A 24,925-nucleotide genomic window follows, 5' to 3' on the forward strand; every position below is an offset into this window, starting at 1 on the left:
CTGGGCCCCTGCCCACCTGCGTGATCCTTTGCTCTCACTCTGTGCTCCCTTGTACTCCAAGCCAGGCAGCCCTTGGGCCATCCTAGAACCAGCCAAGGGCTTTTTTTGGCCTCAGGGCCCTTGCATTCACTGTTCCCTCTGCCTGAGACACTGTTCCCCTGACTCCTTAGCTGGCCAGTTCCCTCCTCATCCTTCGGGTTTCCTCTTAAATATGCTCTCGTAAAAGAGGTCTGGAACAAGCTCCTAGAGGCCAAGGGGCAGCAGGAATGCTGACTCCCACGGGGTCCCCGGGCCCATGGAAAGAGGAGTAGATTTCTGAGTGCAAAGGGAAACCTTTGAAGGGCTGGCGTGGGGGGTGGGGCGATGAAGCAGCTGGGTCTGATTTACCCCCTGAAAGCCTGCCAGTAGCACCCGCATGGGAAACCACAGGGCCGGAGTGGCCACCGGGGAGAGTTGGAGCCCTTGTGCTGGTGACAGGCGCAGAGGTAGTGCAAATGGAGAGAGGACATGGGGTATTCTGGAACCCACAGGACTTGCGGAAATGCGGGAAAGAGTGGAGTGAGAGCCATAGGCAACAGGGAAAAGAGTCAAGCGGGGTGGCGCTGTTTCCAGCCCCAGCAGGGGGTAGGAGGTGGTGCCAGTTTCCTACGGTGGAAACCCAAGGAAGGCACGAAGCAGGTGTGCTTTGGAAGGAACAGTTCTGGCGCAGCGCCTCTTCCTGTCGGCCCCCTTCTACAGTGCGCCTGGACACAGGGTGACGGCGCAGAGCTGCGCGGGCATCCCCAGCTCCGTGGCTCCGGCTCAGGTAGGCTGAGAGGCCTGGATCGAGGCACGCTGTCCCCGCGCCGCCCGCACTGCCAAGGGCAAGGGCACGGCCGTGACCGGGTAGGAGGCGGATCCCACCTGTGAGCCACTGAGCCACTCAGCCTCCGGGGAAGAGCGAAGATCAAAGCGGCACCCCACGTCGCGGGGCTGGGGAGGGAAGGGCATGAAGGCCTGTCCTCTGCGAGGCTTCGGGCGCCTGGAGGCAGGGTGGGAGGGCAGGGCGCGGGGGCTTTGTCTGCGCGGAAACGCCCTGCCCGGCGCCCGCACAAAGGCCGCTTTGTGCCCGCGGCCGGCGGAGGTGGGGGCCGCGCGTCCCCGGATCCCCCTGCCCCGGCGCGGCCCGCGGCCCCGAGGGGGCGCCCGCCACTTCGCCGCCGCCAGCCCGTGGCCCCGGGCGCCAAAGGGCCTCTTAATTGTTCCCAGAACGGGTGGCATTTAGGTCAATTAATATGCAAAACAGGAGTAAATCATCTCATTCGCGGGCCCCACGCGGGGCGGGGAGCCGAGGCATTTGCTAGGCACCGAGGTCGCGGCCCCCGCCGCGTGTTTATCTGGGGAAATGGAAATCAGGCGACGCACAAAGCCGCCCCGCGGGCCGGGCCGCGCCCTCGGCCGCCCTCGGCGGGGTCGCCGGCGCCGGTCCCGACCTGCGGCCCGGGCTGGCAAATCGGCTGCAAGCCTGGGGTCGCCTCTGGCCCTCTCTGGTCCACCGTGCCTAGCTGGTGATAGCAGGAGTTCTGTTATTACATAAATCAGGTATTGGGAGAATAATACGATTCCCTAAGTGCTTCGAATTGGAGCTTGCGTGCTCCTGATCCATTATTATGCTACTGAGCCTTGACTGAAGTCCAAAGCCTACTCGCATTCCTGCATTTAATCCTCAAAATCGCACTAAGAGGCAAGTGATTATTCCTATTGTTCAGCTGAAGAAACCGAGGCAGAGAGGTGAAGATCGTCACCTGGCCCAGACTAAGCCCTTCACCATTAAGGTGTGAGCCCCAGGCCTCTGTTATTTCACTGGGCAGCTCTTTTCGCTGGGGAAAATGGCCCCTGCAGGCAGAGTTCTGTGAGTTTCGCTACTACTGCACCATCCTTACTCATTCTCCCTGAATTCCAGAAATGTAACAGGACCCACTGCGCACCTGCACTCTTCTAGACTCCGACGGTTCCACAGGGAACAAAACAGGAGATTCTGGCCTCGTAGGACACCAGCGAGAGCACCTCCAGGAGAAGCCAGCAGGGCGACAGGAATGGCCCCTCGAAGGAGGTGACACCTGAGCAGAGACCTGAGGGAGGTGAGAGAGACTTCCAGGAAGAGGCAATGGTCTTGAGGCTGCAGCATAAGGAGGCCGGGGAGGGGGGTGTGTGGAGCAAAGCGGGAGGGATGGAGACAAGGCAGAGGTGGCCAGGGCTGGCACTGGGGGTGCCGGCTCTAGTTCCAGCTGGACACTGGAGTCTCTGGGTTCTCTTGGTCTGGGGACAGTCTGTGCATGGGGAATTGTAAAGGCTTCTGCTTGGCTCAGCCTGGTTCAAGTGGCCCCATCCTGGGCTAATTGGCAGTGGCTAGGGGCAGGTCACATACTGGACACACTGCCATCAGCTGGACACCCACCCCAATCGATACCCACTATGCAAGTAGACCCCAACCAAACCTGGGCAGCAGGCAAAGTCAAAAGCAGTCCAGGGAGCCAGGGTCCAAAAGCTGGAGACATTTTTGAAGGTTGTCAATCTGCAAGGACAGACATGAGCCTGGAACTGAAGATTTGGATAACCCACGTGCACTGGGGCCAAGAGATAAGGGGCATCAGGTGCCCAGACGTGATGGAGGGATGGGAGGGAGAGGTAGGTGAACAGGGAGTGCTCAGAGCTAGGTGAGATATTTTAACAAAATCACCAAACAGGAAAAGTTGATGATGCTGGTCCCGTGCAGCTGCTTCTGTAGGAGTTCATGGGGACAGGGGTTACCAGAGGAGGGTTTGCAAATTTTTCCTATAGGATGCCCTCTCTATGGTGATGTACTTGGTCATCAGTCAACTACCTGGACAGCCCTGACTTTTCCCCTCTCTCCCCACCCTTGCCACGCGCTCATCAAGCCTGCCCATTCTTGCTCCTTAATGCCTCTCTCCCCAATCCCTTCCTTTCCATTTCGGTGGTTCTCTTTTGGTGAAGACTATCAGTCATCTTTGGATCATTGCAGCGGCTTCCGCCCTGATCATGCTACTCTCACTCTTGCCTTCAATTCACACTCCAGATAGGGCACCACAGGGATCTTCCAAACACATAAATCTAAGTTACCACCCTGGTTAAAACCTTCTATAATTAACAATAACAACAACAACACAACCTGATTAAAAAATGGGGCAAAGGACTTAGGCATTTCTCCAAAGAAGATATACAAATGGCCGGCAAGCACGTGAAAAGACGCCCATCACCCATCTTTAGGGAAATGCAAATCAAAACCACAATGAGATACCATTTCACACCCATTAAGATGGCTATTGCACAAATATGGTCCATTGCATAAATATATCTCTTCTCCTGTTGATGAACGTCTGGGCTCTTTCCAGTTTGGAGCTATTATGAATAAAGCTGCTGTATATTGGGAGACAATTCCCCATGAGTCTCTCGCATTTCTACACATCTTATGAGTAAGGCACTGACTGACCTATCTTTTCATGGATGTTTGTACTGCAGACAGCTTTGGAAGATCAAGCGTCTCCCTCTGGAGCAAAGGGCAAGCACGCTTGCTTCCCATTATAAAAGATCCAGGTTCCCTAAGCTCAGGGGTCCTCTCCTGTAATGCAATTCACTGCAAGTACAGGATCCATCTGGGCCCATTCACACTGTTCTGTGGGACTTGGGGCAAAAGGAACTGATGCAAATATGCTGATACACATGCTGCTTGCTGTGCTGTGAGGAATAACATCCTTTGTCTCTGACTCATGGTTCTGGCATCTTCTGCCAGCCTCTCAAGAGCCTAACTCATTACCTTTCAAGTTGAGTAAAATTTCAGACCCTTTATAGTTCTTGACATTAAGTATTCTTATACAAGTGTTTCTGTGAACATATATTTTCCCACTTCTTCTTTGTCCTTCTGATCCTGCTGCCTGGAGTGCAGACCTGATGGCTAGAGCCCTGGTTACCATCTTGACCCATGAGGACCAGAGACGTAGTGGGTAGAAGGGGCATGGGTGTCCAAGGCTTTTGCAGGTCAGAGTGACCATATTGGCCCTGGAATTTTACAGGAGGGAAAATGCCTTGCTTACACCACTGTACCATGGTGTTTTCCAACCCTATCTAATGCAACCCATGTCGTGGCTCATCCTGTCTGAGATGTTTTCCCGCCCTCCCTTCCTTTGTTCACTAATGTATATCATACTAACCTCAAGAATGACTCTTCATATTTCTAGTTCTTCCCACAATGATTGCTTCCTGTATCCTAGGGCCTTGTACAGTGTCTGGCACAGTAGTAGGTGCTCAGGAGGTAGGATTTGATGAGGTGAACAAATACATAAAAGAAAAATGCAGGTTGGCAGAGATGATGGGAAAGCGGCATTCTCACTTAGAGGAACAGGTAGAGCATTAGGTTGTCGGGGAGGGAGCCCGAGCTATAGTCCTGTGCCGTATGACACCACCACAGCTCTTTCCTCTCTGGGCTCAGTTCTCTGGCTCTGCAGTGTGGGCTTTGGCTAGGATGATGAATGCCCATGGTCCCCACTGATTCTCAAGCCCTGTGCAAACTCTGAAATTTGAGTACTGCTTTCCTGGCAATGCCTCCATGCTTTTCTCTCCTGTAACATATATTTGACCAATGGCATCACTTGATGGCTGAGAAAGGTCCTACTCCTTGCTGGGCCCAGGACTGCTCTGCAACCCAAGCTTGGGGAGACATGGGTGCCTGGACAGCTTAGCAGCTGGGGAGACTGACAGCTTTAGTGAGCCCAGCGGGTGGCATCAAGTTTCTGGGTGCCTGGTCACCATGTTAATCTGCTCTTGGTGCCACTAATACCAATTTGTGAGCAGACAGCCAGGATCAGACAGGCCAGCTGTCAGGCAACTGTGGACAGCTCAGTGTGTGGTTTGATTTTATGGCTTAGGGCTGGAATTATAAATTAATTAGCAAATTTAAGTTTCTGGAGCTGCTTCAGATAGGTAGCTCCCAGGGGCCAGGTGACACTAGTTTGACCCAGTGACCCCAGCCCAGGTCCTGCCACCCACCACTACCACCACCAAGGGAGTCAGAAAGAGTCCATCTTGTTTCCAGCACCACCACCACCCTGCTGGGGGACCCAGGTGGGCCCCTCTCCCTCTCTAGGCCCAGCCTCTTCATCTGTACACAAAGGAGCAGGACTGGATGCTTTGTCTGTCTTCTCCACGCCAGCCTTCTGGGATTCTAATTAGGCACAAGATGTCTAGCGTGTGGTAGAGCCAGCAAAGCTCTCTGTCCATGCTTCTGCCTCCAGGGCAGGTGGGACCACTTCCCCTGCTTTACCCCTGTAACCTTTACTGAGCTCCAGGGATCCCTGTTTCCAGAGAAGACAGGCAATAGAGTGGAGTGATCTAAAATTACACATGCAGCTGTGTCGCCCCTCCAGCCAATCCCCACCCTCCAACAGGGAGGTTTCCCAGTGTCCTGATGGCGGGGCGGGGTCTCCAGATGCCCCACTGGGCTACAGGCCCTGCCTGTCCTAGTGCTGCCTCTCATCCCCTCTCATCGCCCATGAACCCCGGCCACACCAGCTCCTCCCCAGTCCTCCTAAGGGCCAGCCGCCTTCCTGCCTGCCACAAGATCCTAGCATATGCCATTCCCTCTGCCTCCCCAGTGTACCCCCCCTTCCTCCAGCCTGTCGTCCTGCAGGCTAATGCCCCCTCCTTCAAGAAGCCTGACCTGAGGCCCTATTCACTGCTCTCTGAGTGCCCTGCACTTTCCCTGGCACCCCTCATCACAGAGGGAAGCACTGACTCTTCGGGTCACTTGTTATTTCATGCTGTCCCCATCCCCCCATCAGGACTGTGAGATCCATGGCACAGGAGCACATCTGTTTTATTCACCAATTTTTTCAGAGCCTACTAGTGGTCTCCCAACATTTATTCTCTCCTCCTCTCTCCCAGTAAGAGATCTCTTGATTTTTAGCTTGGCCTATGTTCACCCAAAATAAAGACCACAGCTCCCAGTACCTTTGCAGCAGGTTGTGGCCACGTGATCAAGTTCCAGCCAACGGAGTCCGAATGAGCAGGCTGTGCATGGCGCCTGGCTGTGCCTTTCCTCTTTCACCTCCTCCCGCTGGTGCAGGAGCATGAGCAGTGTAGGTGTGAGGTGTGCGGACCGTGCAAACAGGAGCTCGCTCCAGAAATGCAGAGCAACAGGTAGAGGGGCCTGAGCAATGCACCAGCTGTGGCTTTGACAAGCAAGGAGCCAGCCTATGTCTGGTTAGAGCCACTGTCATTCTAGCCCAGGTCATATAACTGCATCCTAAACCTAATTTGTATACCCCTACATCTGGTAGGCACCTGGTAAACATTTGCTGACCAAATGAGGGATTGAATGAATGAACGAGCAAAGTATTGGAAAACCAGAACTAATGATCCTAAGCTTCAAGCACATTTTGGATTCCAAGAGCTTTTATGGGCTGACCTGGGACCTAATAAACATTATTTGCTTGAAACATGGCCCAAGTCCTCCACAGATGGGCTTGTGTGTCCACAGACAGTGGCGGGCTTCATTGGCCCTGAGATGGGGCCTGTTGATCTTCTTCTTCCTGACACAGCCATAAGGCTCAGGGAGGCTCTTCCTGTGGCTAGCTGGCCCCCACCAAGTAGAGGGTGTCTCTTTATTTTTCTTTTCTTTTTTTTTTTTTTTTTTTTTGAGATGGAGTCTTGCTCTGTCACCCAGGCTGGAGTGCAGTGGCCCGATCTTGGCTCACTGCAACCTCCACCTCCCGGGTTCAAGTGATTCTCCTGCCTCAGCCTCCCAAGTAGCTGGGATTACAGGCACATGCCACCACGCCTGGCTAATTTGTTGTATTTTTAGTATAGACAGGGTTTCACCATGTTAACCAGGCTGGTCTCGATCTGCTGACCTTGTGATCCGTCCGCCTTGGCCTCCGAAAGTGCTGGAATTGCAGGCGTGAGCCCCCGCGCCTGGCCGAGGGTGTCTCTTTACCAGGGCTCCACCAAGCAGAAGCCCTACTAATGATGGCAAGGACGTGCCAAGGCCCTAAGAGTGAAAGCGAGACCAGATTTCATCCCAAGTTCTTTTTAGAAAGGTAGAAGTATTTTTTTAATGGATGCAAAAGCTTTGAAAACTGGTGATATATGAAGAAGGATAATAATAAATGTTTTGACAAGGGGGCCTGTCAGGACAGGCACTGCAAAAAAGTAGGTAGAAATTGAAAATGTCCCAGAATCTATAGTTGCCAATGCCTGAGATTCCTTCCTTTGGGTAAAGTAACCATAGTTTTTGAAATGCAGATAACCCTTGACAGGGCATGCTGTAAGCCATTCTCAGTGATCTGTGCCTCTGTGTGTGGGCATGCGTTTATGAGATCCTTGCAACTGATTCAGAGCAGGTTTGAATGGAGGGTGGTGGGGAGAGCGGAGAAGGGGGCTAGGCGAAGAGATTAGGGAGGCCAGACTGCAGTCCACCTACCTCGAAGGTGCCGCTTCCTAAAGATTGGCAGGAGAATGGGGCATTGACACGTACTTTACAAGAAAGAAAGGCACATGCAGTTCTTCCGCCACACCAGTGACCTCAAGGTCCATCCTCTTTCGGGGGTGCAGAACAGTGGCTCTGAGGTCACCCGGTCGCTGCTGTCCCCAGCTGGAAGGGTTACCTGAGGCCATGGAGGCCAGCTCCCTGCCTCAAGGCACGGATCTACCCAAGCCACATTGGACAGATGTGCAACAGTTTACATTTAGGCTGCAAGTGTCATTAATTACCCGCAGAAGCCATGAGCTCAGGGAGATTCCCTTGGCTTAGGTCTTCCACATCCTGCCAGAAATGCAATGCAGGTGGGTTGGGCTGCGGAAACTGGATGGATTAAAGTTCAGGCTTAGCAAGAAGATATATTGGTAGGTGATTATGTGCTTTGTGAAAGCTTTGCTGTACAAAAGGGAACTACCCCCCAACCCCAACCACCACCCTTGGATTCCACCCATCCATGTGCCCTGCTGGGAAGATTTAGCCCCATCTGCTGTTGTGGAATTGTGTTGGAAACCTTTGGGGATACAAGGGAAAGAGCAACTAGCTTGGCCATCCTAGACCTGGAGCTGCCTCACCTGTACCTTGCTTTTGGGTAACTTTAGGCAAATCACTGCCCTGCTCTGAGCCCCACTCTCCAACACCTCTAAGGCTCAGCACAGTCTCTTGGGGCTGCTTACAAGCTGTGTGTTCTTGTGCAAGTGACTCAACCTCTCTGAACCACAGCCTTTTCAGCCATAGAAAGAGGAAAGTCATGACACCTATCTCAGAGGCGTCTTGCGAGAATTAAGCCAGATGCCAATGACAGGTGCCTGGAATGAAGAGGCCGACCTATTCGATGCAGTGAATAGGCCCAGCCTGTTACAAACCTGGGCTCCAGACTCCAGCCCCGTCACCCACCGCCTTCTGAATCACATCAGTTGGTCCCTGGGTGGGTCTCTGTTGCAGAGGGTGGAGGGGCAGCCCGGGGACTCGATGCAGCAAAACTTACTGAGCCTTCAGTATTTGAAAATTCTGAAAAATTTGAAAATATTTGAAAAATCAGGAGACCCCCCTCTCTGTCTCACTCTCACACATACGCACACACTCTCTCACACATGCACACATAACACACATACACACCCTGCATTTCTGCCTTCTCTAGAAAAAATCAGAAGACCTGGCCACCCTAGGTGCCAATTCCTGCCAGATGTCAAGCAGCTCTTGCTGAATAGCAGCTGCTCCCTTTGGATGGAAGCATGAATGTGTCATTCCTCCACAGTCCCGCCCTTCTGGAAGGCCTCTCACCTGCCCCCTTGCTCACATGCCATTTTCCTGCCCCGCCCCGCCCCGCCCCTCTGGGCTTCTGTCACTGATTATTCTCATGGCCGTTCTGTGTCTGTGGGGCTCATGTCTCTTGCATCTTCGCCCTGCACCCTGACTCCCAGAGCCAGCCCAGTGCTGAGCCCAGCATTGGGTGCAGTGGATGCTTGTTGGCTGTGGTCCTTTGTTCTTTGGTGTGCAGGGCCCTGCATGCCCACCCTATGGGGCTGGCCAGGTCTCAGAACCAAGCAGGTGCTCATGGTGGACTGAACCTTTGAGCTCAATGCAACTGGACAGATGCTCATTTCAAGAAGATCAGAATTTGATTTCTGTGCTCCCTGGGGGTGTGGGGCGGCAAAAAGAACCTGACCTGGCCGGGGAGCAGGGTGGCGGCTGGCCCAGGAATGCATAGCTGTGTGCTGGAGGCTGGAGCCCCTGTCTTGTTCTCCTCACAGCCGTGGTGTTTGGTGGAGGCCCAGGGCTCCCCCTCTTTGTTCTGTGAAAAGCAGAGGCCACAGAGAGTTCCTGTCCCTGTCTGTGAGGCCATTAGGGCTAGTGTTCCCTGTTTGAGGGAACAAGGTCTGCAGGTAGGCCCCCACCCATGGGCTGTACAAGTCAACTCTCCATCCCACCTATGAGTGCACACTGAGCCTCAGCCATCCTGAGTCCTGCGCTCAGTGCTCCAGGGATGCCCAGAAACCATTCCTGCCTGTAGGGAGCTCATGGCTGGGATTAGAGTAAAACATGAAGCTGAGGAGTTAGGCCACAGCAGGAGGCTTGGGAACCCTTGGGAACAAGTTCTGTGGACACCCCACGGAAAGAGAGGGCCGAGGATTGTAGGCAGGGAGGTGGTCAGGGAGGGCTTCCTGGAAGAGGTGGGGAAGGGACTACAACTCTAGAAGGAATGAGCTGTCTGTGAGTACACTTTGACTATTCTCATCTCTCCCCTTCCTTAGAGCCCAAGTCCTGAAAATGTCCCCTCAAGCATGTATGAGCAGGTAGTTTAGATTTCAGTCTATGCAAAAAAGCAACTGCAGGAGCTATTCTCCATGGAACAGCATCTCTGGTCACCTGGCAGCAGCTCAGAGGCCCGGCCACAGTCCTGGCTGTCGCCTGTGCCTGGCCTCCACTGCCTGTCTCGGGCCCTTGCCCTCCCCATTCCCTGGCCCTCCGCATGGTCCACCCTCTGCCCTTCCGGGATGGTGTGGCCCTCCGTGGCTCCTGCTGCTCCCCGGCCACTGCTCACTGCCAGCTCTCCACAAGTCTGTCTGCTCTCTGGATCCTTCTCTGTGTATTTTGCTGCCCAAAGCCCCAAGAGACAGCATCTGTTTGGCTGGACAGACCCTGGGCGCTGTGCCACACTCGAGCCAGGCTACTGACAACTACCCTGGGTCAAATCTTTGAGGCTGGCCTCCCCAGCTATGGCCAGAGCAGCGGGGTTGCGTGGAGGTGCTGGCCCTCCTCAGGGCAGCAGCGTGGCAGAGTCCTCGGCTGTGTGGGAGGAGCAGTCTAAGAACCCTCACATCCAGGATCGTTCCAGTGATTCCCAGCCCTCGGGGCACCCTCAGGCAGCGCCACAGCCAGGCGGGAGGAACAGAGGCTGGCCAGAGCTGAGAGACACTGCCTCCGACGCAGCTTCCAGTATGCCTTGCACCAGGGCCCCCCCGTGGGACCCAGGTGGCAGCTTTGCTGTTCTCGACAAATGCAAACCCCATCCTGTGACACCAGCCAAGGAAGCAGGCACCGCCAACAGCTTGGCGCTCACCAAACCGTAAGACTTTTTGGGCAAAAGATTTTGTTCTCTCTGCCCCACCAAACACTTGTCTCTTTTGATTTTGCCATTGTTCTTTCCAGGGAAATCTAATTTTAAAACAAAAAAAAACATGTTTCCTAACCAACAGGACACATGTGTGTGCCAACAAATATTTGATTTGAAAGCAAGTCTTTGCTCAGTGTAAGCTTTGTTTTTAACGGACAGGACAAAACACCGGGACCAGCTGTGCAGAGCATGTGTTTGGCCCCGGAGGCCCAGTGTTCCTTTCAGCTCGGAAATCTGGCTCGAGGTGTCCAGCTGGGACCCCATCGTAAGGGTCACATAGTTTCCAATCTGGAGGGTGAGGCGGGGCCTGGTGGCAGTAAGATCTTCCCTTTCAATAAGGAACCAAAATATCCCAGTCTGCAACATTATCAACCCCGGATGTGTCTCCACACACAAAGCCGCTTGCAAAATAAAGCCACATTTGAGCTCAGGCCAGGGGTGATGTTGAAAACAATGCAGCTAATAAGTCACCGGTTGCTGGATGAAATCAAACTGTTTTTGTTTTGTGGAGGTTTCTCAGCTTCTGGGGCAGCTCTTCCGCCCCAGGGGGAGAGCCTTGTGTCAGCCTCTCTCTTCCTCTGCTCCAGAGATGCTGCTGCGTCCCCACAGGCCTGGGGCTCCTAGGGCAGACCTCAGTATCCCACACATATACTCAGTCACATCTTCCATAGCGTGTGCTAAATCATACCCTAGACGCAGCCCAAATAAGAAGAAAAAATACCAGTTCCATCCAGTGGCAGGAAACCTCAAAGGTCAGCGGTGACTGTCGGGTGTCTGGATGTCTCTGGGATCAGCGCCGTGATGGTAGCGGGGATTCATACCATGGAAGCACCAAGCAGGGCTGTGTGGGGGCTCCCGTGTTAGGGGCAAATACGAGTGTGAAGTGAATGCCCGCCGCTCAGAGGCTAAGCCTCACACACTACGAAACCTCTCTGGGCTACAGTTTCTCTTTTGTGCAGTGAATGTGTATTTCACGACCTCATGAGGTCGGAGGTGGGGAGAAAAGGGGAGAAATCTGTGAGGCCCAGGCAGAGGCTGTAGAGAGTCCTGCCCATACGCATTCTCCTGGCTGCCCTGGAGACACAGGCCTAGTGTTTCGCGGAGCACAGGGCCGCCCAGTCTCCCTAGTGGCTGGGTGTGGCCATGTGAGTGACCCACTGGCTGTGAGCATAAGTGCTACATGGAGCTTCTGGAAATTTCCTTAAAGGACAGGTAGCAGGCGCCTGCACCCACTGCTTGGAATGTAGAAAGCATGGCTGGTGCCGGGGCCCATTGTGGACCACGAGGCCTGGGCTGCGTTTGGAGCAGGGTGCAGCGGGGGTCCCACTGCGTCTGTCTTGGCCTGCCTCCCTCTGGACTGCTTCTCCACAAGAGAGAAGCTTCTTTCTCCTTTCCTAAGGGATTTCCACCCTTTTTGCTAGCACCCATCTCATGGGTACAGGCCTGGCATTGAGTACCTGTGAATGAGCTGAATGTTTGTTCTCCAGGGATGGACGTGTCCTGCAAGACCCTGGGGTGACTGAGTGGGGCCTCTTGGTGGCATGGAGAAGGTGGCCCACTCCCATCTGCACAGGCAGACAGGGGCTACAGGAGGAAAGCGGGCCAGTAGGGAGTGGCAGGGACTGGAGAGCCAGGGCCCTCAGCCACTGCCCAGGGCCACCAACTCTTACCCTGAAGAGAGTCAGACTGGCCTTGCCTGAGTCGCTGGTATTTTAAGGGAAACTGGGAAACTCCTAGTTTTGTACATGCTGATAGCTCATTCAGATTTGCTGGCAACACACGGTGCAGCTGCCGTGGCAGGGGCTCCGTGAAGCACATCTGCTGTGCATGAAGCTTCCAGTCTGGTGCCACCCATTCGTGCCCTCTGTCTGTGTGGCTGGGTTAAAACACAGGCTGGCATGGGGCAGGCCACAGGCCAGCTGTTTTGCAGCCTTCTTCTTTTCTTTGTGCCTCTCAGAGGGCTCAGGGGCTCTCCACCTTACCTCTGGGAGACTCCACACACCCCTGAACCCCTCAGTCTGTTCACACCAATGCCAATGCCCCTCTTTGCCTCTCCTGCCATTTCCCCTCACTCAGAGTCACACTGGCATGATGCCTCTACCCCATTACACACTGCCAATGCACAGGCTGTTCCATCTTTCAAAATGAGGTGGGGCACAGTGAACAAGATGCCCTCAATGTCTAGTCTCTCCTTCTTGCTTTATTAAATGCCCTTCTGAGTTTAAGCTGGGCACAGGACCTCCCGGCTAAAGACCGCTTTCTCCAGCCTCCTTGACAGCAAGGTGTGGCCCACGGAATAAGTCTGATTGGTCAGATTTGAACAGCAGCAACTTCTGGGCCATGTTTTCAAAAGAAAAAGGAGTGCCTTCCACTTCCCCTTCCCACTTCCTGCTGGCAGGAATGTGGGCGTGATGGCAGGAGGGGGAGCAGTCACCTTAGACTGAGCGGTGAAAGCTGATTCTTGTGATCAGCAGAGCCTGTGTCCACGGTGCCATGGTGATGCCACATAAGCCCATCATGCTTCCATTCAGCCTGCCGTGTGAGGGGCCAGTAGACTCTGATCTGGTTTCATGACAGTTACTTTGTCATTTTTACAGCAAGCCTGTATTTTACAACAATAGTGAGCTTGTGTTCTAACTGGTTCGCGTGGCTTACCATTTTCATCTTACATAGAATTCATTCATGTCAGTTACCCAACTGGATCCACTTCATTCTTTCATGCATCCATCCAGTTAGCGAGTCCTGAGCATTTTCTGTACAGATCGCTGGGGAAAACACAAAGGCAGACAACTCGCAGTTCCCCACACTTGAGCAGAAACTTAGGAGTGATGGTGAGAGGACAAGTGCCATTAGAACCCTGTTCTGTGGCCCAAGGTGGCAGTTCTGCAAACAGTTGATGAACATCTGCCCTGTGCTTCACTCAAAGAGTCCCTGTGGGCTGGGTAGTTGCTGCAGACAGTGACATCACCTGACTCTCCCAGGGCAGCCCCAGACGTGCGATAAGACTCCAGCCAGGTGAGTGAGCCAGTGTGCTTGTGTGTGCACACATGTGTGAGCGAGCATGCACACACATGGACGAGGGAGAGGAGAGAGAGGAAGCAGGTCTGTTTTTAGGGACTCATGGACAACAATTCACCTATTCATCAAGATTGCATTACATACCTCCTGTGCATGACTGCTGACAGAGGCCAATAAGCCAAGGCCCTGCCCTGGAGAGGACCCCCGTAGGCCGCAGACACACCTGCAGACACAGGTGGCTCCAGTCACTCCCTGCCCTTTGTCTCTGCCCTTAGGATGTGCCATTCATGCTTTCCCCCGAATCTTATGACCAAGAGCTAGGGTTAGGTGCTCTGCCTAAAGCCATTGCATAAAAAATCCCGACAACCAGTCTCCTCAGAAATATTCCTAACCATGCTTATCAGCCACCTGTTGGCCAGCAAGCCCAGAAATTTATATACATCGTTGGCATTCATCTTCACGATAACCCTAGAATGAAGGCAGCTTATCCCCCATTTTACAGATAAGAAAACTGAGGTTAGGAGAAAAAGAAATGGAAAAGGAAAAAGCATGGGCACCATCAGGAAGAGAGACTGGCCGGGCATTGCTCGTTTCCCTGCACCCCTCCCCAGGCAGGTGGACTGGGCTAGACGCAGAGAGGCAGGACCACGGTCTGGGTCAGAATGCAAGCTCTGGAGCCTACTGGCTGGGTGACCTTAATTGACCTTCCTGGGCCTCTGTTTCATTGTCTATAAAATGGAGCCCAAAATACCCAACTCATAGGATCATTGTAAGTCCTAAGTGAAAACATGTAGAAAAATGTACATGCAGACACGAGCCTAATATTGGGGCCACTACTGACTGGTGGTTATAAGGCTGAGACTCAAGGTCAGACAGGCCTGGCCCTACCCCTTCCTGGCTGTCTGTGCCCTTAACCCCTATGCAGATGGCAAGAGAGCCCTGGCGCCCATCTTGTGGGGCTATGTAGGCAAAATGAGGAGAAGCAAGCGTCCAGCAGGCAGTAGCCATGGCTTGTCTTGCAGCTCTGGTGTGTGTGCCTCCTTCTCTATACTGGAGCCCCATCCTCAGCTGTGTGAGCAGACAGGGCTGCCCTGTGCTCCAACCCCTGGTCAGCACCCATCCAAGGAGCGGACCGCGGGGCACTGGTCTGCCCACTGTCCCCGGCTGCGTCTCCTCAGTTTCTGGCCTCTAGCAGTTGTTCCCAATTTCCTTCCAACCTTTCAAACCTCCAGCCAATCAGCCTCTGACCCCAAGGACCAAGGTTAGAGGCAGAAATAAAGACAAAACAGTGCTGCTGTCTTAAATCACCAAATTAGCTGTTATGGAGGAGGGCAGTAAAAGAAAATAAAACAAAGATGAGATATAAAGTCTGAAATAGAAACACCAAGGAGAGTGACTGGTGGAGCTTAGCAAGTTAGGAAGCCAGGCAGACCGAGGTGCTATCTGGGTGGCCTTGGGCAAGTCTCTGCCCTCCTGAGTCTTTGCCCCTTAGAGCTCAGGACTTCAGAGACCATGATTCCTGGGTTATGCTTTCATGGGGGAGCCCAGAACTCTGTGCTGGGCTGTCGTTCCTCTCAACACACCCTCCCCGGTGTCTTCACCTGCTCTTGGCTCCAAGTCCCATCCAAGAGTCCGTCTCCAGCTAGGCTTCTCTCCTCCAAAGTGCAGATGTCCAAAGTCATCCATTGGCTTGATATCTGCCCAGAGGCCTCACCCATTGCTATAGCCACATGTCCAGGACTAAGCTGTGCACCACTCCGGGCATGGTGGAGGCCGCCATAAGGAGACGGCCCTTGTCTCGCGGGAAGGGGAGCCTGAAATTCCCAGGAGCCGGAGGAGGCTGCACCGGAACTGCACCCCACCCAGGACTGCTGAGCCGAGAGGGTGCTGCCTCAGTGAAAGCTCTGCCACCTCACATTGCCAGGTCCCAAGCCTCTGACCGCACCAGGAGAGGGTCAGAGTGTGCCTGGCATGGTGGGCCCTGGCTCTGTACCTTCCACCCTGCCGAAGAGACTTTGGGTTGCATCTCTCTACATAGCAGAAGAGTAGAGACATAGGAGCCTGCCTCGCAGAGTTGTGGGGTGGCCTGGGAGCGGGCTGGCCCCCTTGGGGATTCTGTGGCCCAGTTCCCACCCACCATGCCCCTGCCCAGCAGCCTCCCTGCAGGCTCCTGAGGGTTCAACCTGGTGCACAATCTTCAGGCCTCTCCTGCCTTGACCTGACAGCCCTCCACACCCCAGCCACACCCTTCTTTAGTGCTGTTATTTTTTCATTATTAAAACGTTATAATAGTAATACATTTTAGTTGCTTAAATTCTGCAATAGTGAAACAATAAAGATGGAAATCACTCCTTCAGTTCCATTCCACTGCTCAGAGCTACCTACCATTGACAGTTGTACATTTCACTCCAGAAATATCTATGACTGCACGCAGTTACATATGCAGGTGCGTGTATATGTCCGTGTGACTGCACACGCAGGATTAACCAGCCCATGCTGCCCATGCTGTCATGCATCTTGCTGTTATTTTCACTGGCTGAGTTGGAAGCATTTCTCAATGCCAGCAGGGCAGCCTTTGTGTTAGCTGCGTAGTTTTCTGTTGTGCAACCTCCTCTCTGCTGACGAGCAATTAGGTGGCTCCACTTTCTTCCTTTGCTCGTGCAAACCCTGAGGCACTGAACATCCTAAAAGTGAAATTTCTGGGTCCCAAGGAGTGTGCATTTTTGAATATCACTAAGCTGGCCCAGCTGCCTCGCAGCCTCCACGGGGACCACACCCTGTCTCAGTATAGGGGATCCCGGGAGCCCCACATCCTTGCCAGTGCAGCACTACTCTTCCTTTAAATTTTGCCCCCAGTGTATTCTTGCTGTTTTATTTTGATTTCCCAGGTGACTGGAGAGGTTAAGCATCTATTCAGCCATTCGCTGGCTGTGAGAATTTCTTACCCTACAAGCTACCTGTTTCTTTCCTTTACCCATTTTTTTCTACCGGGTTATGTGAGTTTCTACTTACTGGCTTATAGAACCCCATTATATGTTATGATATTAATCTGTTGTCTGTGGCACATGGTTTCAGTCTTTTCTCCCAGTCCATCAGATATCTTTTAACTTGGTTTATCATGTATTTGGCTATGCAGAAGCTTTTTATTTATTTTATTTTATTTACTTATTTTTTTGAAACCGAGTTTCATTCTTGTTGCCCAGGCTGGAGTGCAATGGCACTATCACGGTTTACCGCAACCTCCACCTCCTGGGTTCAAGCGATTCTCCTGCTTCAGCCTCCCGAGTAGCTGGGATTACAGGCATCCACCACCACGCCCAACTAATTTTGTATTTTTAGTAGAGACGGGGTTTCTCCATGTTGGTCAGGCTGGTTTTGAACTCCCAACCTCAGGCGATCCACCTGCCTCAGCCCTCCCAAAGTGCTGGATTGCAAGTATTTTATTTTTTTTGAGATGGGATCTTACTCTGTCACCTAGGCTGGAGTGCATTGGCACGATCTTGGCTCACTGCAACTTCCGCCTCCTGGACTCAAGTGATCTTACCATCTCAGCCTCCCAAGTAGCTGAGATCACAGGCACACACCACCCCGCCCGACTGATTTTTTTTTTTGTATTTTTGGTAGAGACAGAGTTTTGCCATATTGCCCAGGCTGGTCTCAAACTTCAGAGCTCAAGTGATCCGCCTGCCTTGGCCTCCCAAAGTGCTGGGATTATGGGCATGAGCCACCACGCCCTGCCAGAAGCTTTTTATTTTTATGTAGTCAAATCTGTCAGGCTTTTGTTTTATAGCTTCTGGATTTCGTGTCTTGCTTAGGAAGGTCTTCCCTCCTCCAAGATCATGAAAATATGCTCCTCTCTTTTGCTATTGTGGTGTTAATAGCTTTGTTTTTTCCTTTTACAGCCTTCGTCCATCTGAAATGAATTTGGCAGAATGACACTCTCTTTCTTGTGAAATCCAGTCCTGCCTTGGGATCCACAGATGCCCCGACATGTCCTACCTTCCCCGTCCCTTGGTCCCTCATTCAGTCACTCTACAAGTATGTTTTGAGCCTTTGTTAGGCACCAAACACTGGTGATCCTGCTTTGAATAGATCATGTCCCTGTGCTGGGAAAGATGTGTTCAATGGAGGAGACAGGGAGCAAACAAACAAACAAACAAACAAACGGTGCTGTGGCTTGGATGTGTGTCCCCTCCTAATCTCATGTTGAAATGTGACCCCCAGTGTTGGAAGTGGGCTTAGCTGGAGGTGTTGAGTCATGGGGGTGGATCCGGTAGCGAGGTGCCAGAGCTGATTGTTTAAAAGAGCCTGAGGCCGGGTACTGTGGCTCCTGCCTGTAATCCCAGCACTTTGGGAGGCCGAGGCGGGCGAATCACGAGGGCAGGAGATCGAGACCATCCTGGCTATGGTGAAACCCCGTCTCTACTAAAAATACAAAAAATTAGCCAGGCATGGTGGTGGGCACCTGTAGACCCAGCTACTCCAGAGGCTGAGGCAGGAGAATGGCGTGAACCCGGGAGGCGGAGCTTGCAGTGAGCCGAGATCCCGCCGCTGCATTCTAGCCTGGGCGACAGAACAAGACTCTGTCTCAATTAAAAAAAAAAGAAAAAAAAATTGACTGGCACTTCCCCCTCTTTTTCTCACTCCCTCTCTCGCCATGTAACACATCTGTTCGCCCTTTGCCTTCTACCATGAGTAAAAGCTTCCTGAGGCCTCACCAAACCTGAGTAGATGCTGGTGTCATGCTGGTACAGCCTGCAGAACTGTGAACCAAATAAGCCTCTTTTCTTTTTAAATTACCCAGTCTCAGTCTCAGATATTCCTTTACAGCAGTCCACAATGGACTAACATCTGCAGTTAGCGCAATTTCAGGTAGTGTGGGGAAAACTCAAGAGTCCGGGGATGGAGGGCATCACATAGGGCCATATTCACAATGACGAGGTCAGGAAAGGCCCCTCGGAGAAGACAGTCTAAGTCAGAGATGCTAATAGTGTGGGGGAGTGAGCACCATCGCTGCCAGGGTGGTAGTGCTGCGGACAGAGGGACAGCAGGGCCAGGGTCTGGGAGGGGACTGAAACAGCAAGGCAGCCCACGGCTCAAGGTGAACAGGAGTGTGGGCCACATCACAGGCCTTGGAGGCCACAGGGGAGGGTGCCACTTTATTCTGAATCTGACTGGAAGCTTTAGATGAAGGACTTTGGTGCAGTGTGTGTGTGTGTGTGTGTGTGCGCACACACACACATAGCTACATCTTCCTTATCAGCCTTTTGATGTGGGTGCCCAGGGGCCACCCCTCACTCTCATTCCTATGGTCTTAACTGCCCCCATGTGCAGTGGTGTAGCTGGTATAGCCAGCACAGTGCTTGGCAGGCAGTAGGCCTTCTGTGTGCATTTGAGAATGACTCAGGTTAACTCCAGCTCAAGCCCTGTCCTGGCCTCCAGTGAACCCCAACTCCTGCACCTCCAGGCGCCCCATCGGAGCCTCACTCCAATGTGTCCTGAAGTGAGCTCTTACCCTCTCCCCAGTCTTCTGCTCCTCCTCTGCAGACCCCAGGGGCCATGCTTGACTATTGCCTGCCCCTCTCCCCATCACCTGCCTGTGGGTCATTGAGGGCGTGGGTTCTACCCCTGCACAGTTGCAGAAGACACCTTCTCACATCCATCCCCTGACTGTGCGCTTTCTCTCCTGGAAGCTGAAATCAGCTGCAACCTGGGCCACTCCCCTCAGCCTGGCTCCTCCAATCCATCTCCAAATGGCAGCAAGGTCAATTGCTCTGAAGAGCACTCCTGCCCGCCACCCCACCTCCTCCTCAGGTCAATTCATCCAGCTGCACCTGCACATACACACACACACACACACACACACACTCATCCGGCAGCTATGAGCTTAGCAGGGAGAGTGCAGAGAGTGAGGCGGAAGGGGGTGGGGAGAGAAGAGGTGAGAAAAGGAGAAGGAAGGGAAGGAGACAGGAGGACACGGAAATGGAAGGGAGGGGAGAGGAAGCTGGGACAGATGGGGCCGGTGACGGGACCAGGGAACAATAAATAGCATCAAACAACAGTCAGGGTATGAGGCCTCCAGGAAAGAGGCTGAGGGATAGGGAAAGAGAAGCTGGAGAGATGGGACCTCTGAATTCTAGGGACAAGAAGATCTTTAATAAGCAAGAAGGAACAGATAAAAGAGGAACAACAGCATCAAGGGCAGCTGGGGTGAATGAAACAGGGCAAGGCTGAAAATGCCGTTGGGTCTGTCCCTCTGAGCTCAGCGACCTCCACCCCACTGTTTACTAAACATACAGCATCTTCTGGATTCTCCCTGCTGCACTTCCTGTGCCTGGTGATGAACCTGTCTGTGGATGGGGGACCCTCGCTGACCTATGGCAGCTGTTGATCACCAGCGTTTCTGTTCCTAAGACCCTTGGTGCTGCCTGATCCTGTCAGCTCTCCAGGTAGGCAGAGGCTGCTTGCAGAGCCTGAAAGGGATGCGGACACCGAGCCAGGGCCGGATGCCGGCCTGTCACTTGCTTCTGGCACACCTGATGATCTGCCACACTCACACATCTGTGCCACAGACCACGCTCTCCTGATTCGGGGATGATGGCGTGAGGTTCAGTGACCTGCCTATGGCCACATGGCCAGGAGAGGTGGAGCCTGGACAGACACCCAGGTCTGCTGCCTGGGTCTGGTGCCACCAGAACAGGATACACAGAATCTGCCCCCTCACCCAACTCAACACTACAAGGGGCATCAGGTGCCACCAGGGCAGTGAGGATACAGCTGCCACTCCAGGGCATGAGGGAGGGGGTGAGGTCAGGCTGTCCCTTGTGAAGCCTGCCAGGAGAGTTTTCAGCTACGAGTAGCAGACGACCCTACCCACAGTGACCCTAGCAAGCAGGGCCTGCGGACAGAGGCGCCCTCATGTTCCAAAGGCCATCTGTACCCTCATCCTCTAGCACCAGGTCATACCTTCCCCAGGACCCACCCACTGCAGACATCTCTTTCCTCCCTACCACCCACCAGGACTGAGGCTGTGAGCCCTGTGTTAGCAGGAGGCCAGGAGTGCATGTTTCCCTCCCAGTCTCTGGAGAAGGTTGGTCCCCCGCCACCACATGAGCTGTGCAGAGGGGCAGCAAGTGTGCCCTACCCAGATAAGAGCAGGCTGAGCCAGAGGAGGCTGGGCACCAGCCTCATGGTTCCCCTTATGTGGGAGACTGTGAGAGCGTGTCAGCCAAAAACAGTTGTCACCAACGCCTTGAGGCAGTCCGGGAGGCGTGCAGAGCTGGCCCAGGGTGAAGAGCCCAGAGCCAAACCAAGAGATGGAGGGCGTGGCAGGGCTGGCCCCGGGATGGATGCCTGAGCTGATCCCCAAGGGGCAGCCAGGGCATAGAGCAGGAGGATGGAGAAAAGTGCTATGGTTCTCTTTTGGAACTTCATTGGGGATGAGTAATGCATTGAATTCAAGCTCAGGAAAGAGAAGAGGTAATTGGGGGGATGCGCCACTGAGTGTCAGACCCAGCACAGGCAGGTTACCCAGGGCTTAGCTCACTTTTGTTCACTATCCCATCAGAGAGTTGCTATTATTGAGATTTTACAGGTGACAAAACTGAGGCTCAGAGTGGCTCCCTGGCTTGCCTGCAATCATGGAGCTAAATGCCCATGCTGGCTTCTATCCACAGCCCTCTCTTCTGACCGTGTGGTCCACCTCATAGCGACAGCCCTGCAGACAGACAGGCAGCTGCACCAAGCCCTTCACCATGCCTCCAGCACAGCTCAGCTAGTCCTCCCAGCCACTCTGTCTTGAGATATCACGGCCCCACCCCGTGGGCAGAGCTCAGAGGGTCGGGGAAGGTGTCCAAGTTTGCCCGGGCCTAAGGACCGAGGTCCCAGCCAGGGCCCCTGCCCTCTCCCCTGTGTCCCTTTCATTTCTTTACTGATTGTTTTCTTAAGAAGTGTCAAGTGAAGCCTCCCAGAATCATCTTTATCAGTCCTCTTGGAGCCGGCAGCAAAGACAAACAGGTCAGCCCATTCTTGGGGAACCTGGGCCAGGGAACCTTGTGAGTAAAGGGAGCCAGGCCAGGTGCCCAAGGTCAGGGAACCTGGGGGGCTCAGGATGTCAGGGGCACTGGCAAGCAAAGATAGGCTGGCAGGAGCTGAGGCATAGAGGGGGAGTAGGGGAGGTCCCAGGCCAAGTTCCCTCAGTCATACCTCCCCTGGAGGGAACAGGTGCTGTGCCAGGCCTGGGGCCTGCCATCTTTCCCCCATCAGGAGGGGCCATGTGGAGGGGCACACTCAGGAGAGAGGTGGGCGACAGGTCCTCCGAGGGTAGAGGCAGGTGGGAGAGGGAAGCAGGGTGGGTGTGGGAAGGGGCCCCAGCCCTGGATGCGAGAGATCACAAGTGCAGTCCTATGTCTGGCATGTTGAATGAATGAATGATTATACCCATGGGACACCCATCCTAAGCCATGTCAGACATGGGACAGCTTGGAGAGAAGGATGGGGTTCCCAACCCCAAGGAGCTCCCAGTGCAGCGGTCACCCCTGTTGCTGGCTTGTCCCCCACCAGAACCTCAGCCCTGACCACAGCTTTCTTCCTTGCTTCCAAGCTTCCCCCTAGCACTCCCACCCCTGAGGGAGCTCCTGGGAGCCAGAGCCACAGAAGGCTGCCTCTGCACTCTGCCATCCCTGAGGCTTTCCTGAGACCATGACCCCTGGTTCTCCCAGAAGCCTTGCTTGTTCCCTGGTTGGAGGAGATCCTGGGTGAATCCAACCTCTGGCTGAACGGTGGGGAGACAGGCCCACTTGCTTGCTGTGGCAGAGATAGAAAAGCCCTGGTCCCTGGGGGTGAGGGGTGTGAGCAACAACTGCAATGCCCCTTGGAAGACGGAAGCCCTTGGAGCAGGGAGGCTCACAGTGGAGCCAACTACAGAGCGATGATCCCAACACTCAGGTGGGGATGAGCCTGAGGATCCCCCAGCTCTCACTCCTGGCTGGGGGTGGAAAACACTGGGGTGGCCAGGGAGTGGGAGGGTCCTGAGGCCCTCTTTCCCTCTGGAGAAGGCCTTTGGGGGTGCAGGGGCTTCATGCTACCAGCATCCAAATCACCAAACCACACATCTTTGGGGCAATTCCACGCAATATAACCACAGCGCTGAGATTGTCATTGTTTTTAATGGAGTATGAGGCTACCTGACAGATCTCTGTGGCTCCTAAAGAGGAGGAAAGGGGCTGCGAGCAGGTGGCGACAGGGATTGAGGCAGTGTGGAGGCTTCCACTGCAGGGAGCAGAAAACTCAACCCCAATGTCACCAAGGAAAATGTCACATGACAAGAACTCTTGAGGAAGCGCAGCACCAAGGTTGATTAATTTAGCAATTCAGTGACATCATGGTGGGCCCAGGCTCCTTGCATGTTTCAAGTCTGTCCCCCACTCAGTGTGTTAGCTTTGTCCTCGGACTCACACCCCTCATGGTGTGGGTATGGCTGCCAGTGTTCCAAGCATCACATACAAATGACACCATTGAGGGAGAGAAAGAGCACCTCTCCCTATGTGTCTTTTTTATCAGTGAGAAACCTTTCCCAAAGCATGCTTCCCCTCACATCTTATTGGCCAGAATTGTGTCACAGGCCTACCTCTAGACCAATCACTGATGAAGAGCCATGTTTGGCTTAGAATAATTAGGATTTACCCTTGAGTCATGGAGTGAGTGTGGACAACAGCAAAACCAAGTCTCACCAGGGAGGAAGACTGACTGGGGGCTGTTGAAGAAGTGGCCAGCCTCCAGGGCAACATAGGTTGGGTCCTTCAGAACCACAGTGTCCCAGGGCCTATGGGACCCAAGCACACTGGATGCAAACAAGGCTGGAAGGCCAACCCTTGTCTGGGTCCTCAGGGTTACATAGCAACACACACCTGAGAACGACTGTTGCTGGGGGAGGGGACCCTGACTGGGGCCAGGGCTGCAAAGATGAGGGCCAAGGAAGCTATGTGAATCTGGAGTCAGACAGGCTGGGCCCCTGGGGCCCTTTTGGGCTAATGCTGTCCAGCACGGAGTGATGCCTGCTCCTCATTGTGGGCTCTGCAGACATCTGTCAGATGAGGCCCTGCAGGAAAGAATAAATACAGCCCGGCGGGGTTGGCCTCAGCTCAGATGCCTCTCTAGAAAAGCCCAGCTCCACAGATGTCGGCCTCCTCCCATGCTCGCAGTAAAGACAGGATCTTCATGGGATGGTCAATGAGGGAAAAGTCTGCACCCTCTGGGACAGCATCCACTTCCTGCCAAGGAATCGTCTCATTGTTTTACAGCCCAGAGGCTTCCCTGGGACTTCCCCCAACTATGAGCAAGGCCACATGGGAAGGGGCAGGAATGGGCCCCACCAGGGTTATGTCTCCTCATGTCATTAGCCGCTGCTGATAGAAAGTCAAATGACCCTCGGTAGGAGGTGGCGTGCGGAGGAATATATACGCCACTTACCTGGGCTGAAATGGGGCTGTTCCTTCCAACCCCTGGCTGCAGTGTCATTTGCATTTTAAGAGGAGCCCAGGAGGGCCACAGAACCAGCCCCAGACAGGAAATGAACACTGTGGCTTTCAGAGATTTCAGGGTCAGCTCAGGCGGAGGAGTTGTGGAAAGACCTTTTTAACTTTCAAATTAGTTTTCTCATCTATGGGCTCATTTGATTCTCTTCACAGCCCTGGAAGACAGTGGACCCAAAGATATTTACTCATTTGACAGATGAGAGAGCTGAGTGACTTGCTCAAGGTCCCACTTTGGAAGAGTCATAGCTCTGAGATTAGAATCCTCAGAGATCCCTAGGCTGTTCCACTGGACCATTCGTGATGCTCCTTGAGGGGTGAGCAGGCCTCGAAACGGGAGGGGGCTTTTGGAGACCCAGCCCTCCCAAACGAATGCCCAGAAGTCATGAGACCCTTTCTGGAGGCATCCAGCTGTCCTGTAATTGGCTGAAGCTTCATCCCAAAAGCTGGCAGACATGTGTCGGTTGTGACGTGGTGCTTTGAACTTAGTTCCCAATGCCATGTTTGGTATGCTGCAATACTGTGACTGATCTTTAGCAATATAATTGTAGAGGATTGGTGGGGACATGGAGTCACTTGTGCCTGGCAGAGCCGCCCAAACCTTTTCATCAAAAGTGAGGCAGGACTCCACCCAGCTGACCCCATGAATAGAAAGGGCACATTGCCTAACTCTCTGAAACACCCAGAGCCATGAGCCACCCTGCCTGGCCCAGTGGCAGCTGTGTGTCT

At 53.6% G+C, this 24,925-nt stretch overlaps 1 long non-coding RNA gene across 1 annotated transcript; it reads left to right on the top strand.

Moving 5' to 3' along the window:
* The first annotated feature begins 466 nt into the window (after positions 1–466).
* Positions 467–18,956, top strand: LOC117979341 (uncharacterized). Its single transcript, XR_004670096.3, has 3 exons — positions 467–805; positions 1,943–2,120; positions 17,567–18,956. It is a non-coding gene; the product is annotated as an uncharacterized LOC117979341 (long non-coding RNA).
* Positions 18,957–24,925: the final 5,969 nt, after the last annotated feature.

The sequence above is a fragment of the Pan paniscus genome, chromosome 13 (genome assembly GCF_029289425.2).
Source record: "Pan paniscus chromosome 13, NHGRI_mPanPan1-v2.0_pri, whole genome shotgun sequence".
Classification (NCBI taxonomy): domain Eukaryota; kingdom Metazoa; phylum Chordata; class Mammalia; order Primates; family Hominidae; genus Pan; species Pan paniscus.